Genomic DNA, 4818 nt, shown 5'->3' with positions numbered 1-4818 from the left:
CAGCTCCAATAGCATGAGAGCAAGTGTGCACATGCAGCCCACCTGCGGCTGCTTAGTGCAAGGGTCCGGTTTGCCCCATCTTGCTTGATTTGTCACGATGCTTTGCCATGGCGAAGTTGCGAAGTTCCTTCGCTGCTCGCTCGAAGTGCTTGCCTACTCTAATACCATAATGTCATGGCCTTAGCTAGAATTGCCTAAGGCGTGAGGCACCCTTGCGGCCAAGACGCGAACTTAGCTTGTGTTGCCTAAGTCGCGAGGCACCCTCATGGCAAAGATGCAAACTTAGCTTGCCTTGCCTAAGTCGTGCTTCGCCCTTGCAACATTGCTACGCAAAGATTAGCCCACTTGTAACCTCTCGTAGGTCCCAAAAGACCTGTAAAAGAGAAAGTTGATTAGTTCGAAAGAACGAGCGACGGACAAGTCCCAACGTCTCGCGAAAAGGGGAAGCTTTATAAGCAATTCAGCGAGCACCTTGTATGTACAAAAGAAAAGAGGGAGAGGGGGAAAACAAGGACTTTAGAGGGTTGAACGAACACTGCAAGTCCACAAACAACTGCTCACCGGGTGCCGGGCGGGACAACAAGTTCCTGTCAAGGTAACGTGCGAACTTGCGAAAGGTTGTTCAATGCCTGACACTATACCGAAGCCCCATCTAGCCCAGTGCCACTTGGGGGGTTCTAAGGGGCTAAGATGGCTGATGTTTTGGTGAGCGGAAGTGAACTGTAGAAAACAGCTCGTGGCACACGAAAACGGAGCTGTTTTGGGCTGTTTTGCTCAGTTCGGTGAGTGGTCACTTTGTAGCACTGCAACTTATTCTAACTTACATTTTTACATGCAAAATGACTCAAAACCAAGATAAAACATGCTGCCAAGTAGCTATACATATAGATACGAGCGACGAACAGTTCGTTGAATGGAGTTGTTGCGGGTGCGCGATGACCGTTCGTGACAAGACAGTGGCACCGCCCTTGTCAGGCGGTGGTACCGCCCAGTGCAGTGTCAGTGTCAAACTGACACTGGCGGTGGTACTGCCCATACCCAGGAAACCTGAGATGAGATGTTTTTAGGCTCCAAGTTTGAATCAACTTGAGGCCTATAAATGCCCCTCTCATCCTTGGTTAAATAACACACAACTAAGAGCGAAAAAGAAAGAAAAATCTATTGCAATTGTGTATGAAACTCCTCTCAAAGTTCTAAGTGTTAGAATAGTTTGAGAGAGGAGTAAGTGGGGGTATAAGGGTTATCTCCTAAACCTAGTAAAAGGAGAATCAAGTTGTAAAAGTTGGTTGGTCTTCGCCTATTAAAGAAAGACCGATAGTGGATGCTGGTGGCCTCAACGTCGGAGGAATTGAGAGTGGATATAGGTTACGACGACCGAACCACTATAAACTCGGTTTGCATTTACTTTGAGCAATTTACTTTTATAGCAAACTACCTCTCTTCCTTACTGTGCTTTTACTATGCCTACGCTCACATACGCTTTCAAGTAAACACCTTCCGAGATCAATTTTAATCATACGAAGATTTTACGAAACTGATGTTTTTACTGCTGCACTAATTCACCCCCTCTTTTCTTAGTGCCGACTTGTTCCTAACATATATCACATGTACAGCGGAAGAACATAAAATAAAATCACAAATTTCTCAAAATGTGTTCATCGTCGTGCGAAGATTGGTATGCAAAAACTCACGAAACTGAAAATCACGTGTGAGATATTTGTGTTACCTAGGGAAATCGTATATCCCTATATTCTTGCAAATCTGTGGGAGATGATGAAGGAAAGCGTCCTCCTCTCTAACGAAGATCCACGTGGTAGGGGTTACAAAGATGCTCCTCAATTCACTGTCCAAATCTCTACACCTGCTATTTGAGAAGAAGAAGGGGAGAGGATTATAGGAGGTGGCAACCAATAAGCCTATCATATGACTATTTGGTTCTCTCGTATTTATAGAGACCCCCTATCAACTTAAACCTAAAGGATCCTACCCTATTGGGCATTGGATCTTCATCTAACTACTCAAGCCTTTTATATTAATGGATCTCTATCCAATAATCTCTCATTAGCTTTTATTTTAGCTCTTATTGGATCTCATCCATATGATCTAATAATTTAAGGATTTATTGGATATCTAGTAAGCTACAACGATATAGTTCCTTTGTGATGATAGAGGTGATTCAAAAGGTTCAAATGATTTTTTTTTTAAGATACTAAATTTCAATCTAGCATATAGTTTTCGAAAGTTTTATTTCTCACATGGAAGCTTGGATCGCTCACCACGTGAACCCAACCCAGTAAAAGCTCCACACGTACTTGGCTATCAAGAGGTTAATGCATCATACCTGTGCAAGTCTTATTTGGTGATGTACTTTTGCTTTTGGAAGGGAGGGGAGGAGCCTGAACAAGGCGATGTGCTCACGAAACCTTTGGTGATGTGTGTTCCAGACCTTGCTGTCCTTGAACGCCTTCGCTCCATCGAACTCCCCGCCGTCGATCATGGCCGAACTACTCAGCCCGTTGAATCCCCCTGCGAGCTCCCGGAGGTCGCCTAAGTTCGCGTTCGGCGACACGTTCCCGGCCAAAGTGTTTGTATTCCCTGTTCATCACACGAGAAACGTAGCAAGCTTGAGCCAGTACCGTAATTGGATTTGCAGTGTTGACACCATCCGTTGCATGCCTGTTATCGGCCCGACGATGATGAGACGGTTCGAGGGGTAATGAACCATTCAAGTCCTCGAAGAGCTCCCTGATAGGGGACTAGACCGCAGCATTGCAGACAAGCCCATCGAGCGGCGTTTCGGATTGCCGCCGAAAGCTCTTCACGAACTGGCGGACGCTGTCCAACCACGCGAGGTCGAGGTGCATAACGGCGTAGTTCTCGTCGAACATGCCGGCGAACTTGGCGACCTTTCTCAGCCTTAAGGAAGTCACGGCACGCCATGATCACGTTCCATTTGCTAGTCTCCGCCAGTGCCTTGGCGGTGGCAAGTCCCAGGCCGGAAGAGGCTCCTGTGACTACCACATTGCCTTTTCTTATTGTCTTCTTCCCTTTAGTGGTTTGTTTGATTGCCGGGGTTGTGACTGCTGCCTGAGCTCTCGGCACTCCAACCGAAACATTTGGTTTCTGCTAGCCCAAAGACACTCGTTGCATATAAAATTTCATCAAGTATTATGTTGAGGCAGAAAAATTCAACAATTTTATCCGCCTCATCATTGAACAAGATTAGATTTTTTGACTTTGTAAACCTATGATGCAATAACCCAGTGGTCGAATCCAGTGCCGATATGAAGCTACCTTATCACTCCCCAGTACCGACAAGCTCATGTCTGATTTCATATGGTCAGTAATTGATATTCCAAAGAAAGCAGAGTCCTTGACGCCGCCATTGGCCTTCCCCTACACGAACCGGAAAAGAAGATGTTGACGACCCAGTGCAGATGGAGGAGACTCCAAACTCTACCTCCTTGTGGACAGCGGAGAGGGCTGAGGAAAAGAAAGAGCCCTCAAAGGCCATTGGACTGCGCAGTCGCAATGATCTGGGAAGAGACTGGCTTTACATGAGGGCGAGAAGTGAGATTTGAGGGTGGATAAGGTGATAAAAACCGAGCAAATGGAGGTAGCGACCCCACAGGGATCGGCAATTAGGTCTCTCGGCTAGATCTGGTCGTATTGATAATGTTGATTTAACGTGCCTTGCCCCGGACAGGAAACAGTGGTGCTATATCATGATTGCTGGGCCCCATCCCTACGATTCAGTAGTGAGCAGGGAATCAGTCGTTCACATATTTAAACCTCGGATACATTGTCTTCGAATTTTTAATCTGTCATATATGTCACTCCTGTTAACCTTCGTATAGCAAAGTCAGATTTAACATAACTAAAATACTCTTTAATGCTTTCACCCAAAAATCAATTTTAAATTTATATAATTAAAAGATAATCAATTTGGAGGAATACATGTAACAATTTCGAAGGGTATTAAGTTAATGAACGAAGATGCACTACAATGACATTTATGAATATATAAGTAATTTTGTCAAACATTTTCAATAATTAAAAAAAAAAACCAATTGTACCATCATGTAATGTTATGCAAAGTAGGCCATAACAATGGTAGCAACAACCAAGAAAAGAATACACTAAAATTATCTCGCAAGACACGTTAAACAAGAAAAGATACACTTCGAGGGTTGCATGGAGAATAGTCAACTTGCACAAGAACCACGAATCAAGAAAAACTTCCGTAATCATCTTGCAAATAAATTAATTGGTAGGACACTTTAACGCACACCAATCTTATTCTAAACTTTGCAACTCAAATAATTAATACGAGCTGTTTATAGTTTCATCCTTATTTTTTAGTTCCTATTCTTGAATCCTATTGGTGGTATCCATGAGGCTGATAAGCTTGCAAGAAATATAAAGCCTCATGCTGCTCACATACAACCTTCTCTACATGCTTGCTTTAGAGCATGTTGAGAATGGACGGACCTTGGTCTGCACTTTGTATTTGAACAGTTAAAGACTGGCTGAGAGGAAACCAGCTTTGATCTCTAGAAAGCGGTCCAAGTCTTTAGCTTCTTGTATTAGTTCATAAAGTATCTGAATTTTTTTGCATACTGAAAAAAAGTTTTCTCGTCGATTTAACAATTAACTTCCGAGAACTTGACATAAACTTTACCACCACTCGAACAAGATTTTCAACATGAATGTCTGGCAATAAACCCAAGTAAAACAAATGGTATTAGTAACAAGAAGCCAAATATTGAAGAGAACGTATCCTAGAGTGAAGAACAATTACCTTTGTCATGATAAAGG

This window comes from Musa acuminata, chromosome BXJ3-9 (assembly GCF_036884655.1).
Source record: "Musa acuminata AAA Group cultivar baxijiao chromosome BXJ3-9, Cavendish_Baxijiao_AAA, whole genome shotgun sequence".
In the NCBI taxonomy this organism is placed as follows: domain Eukaryota; kingdom Viridiplantae; phylum Streptophyta; class Magnoliopsida; order Zingiberales; family Musaceae; genus Musa; species Musa acuminata.
This window is presented reverse-complemented; position numbering follows the sequence as displayed.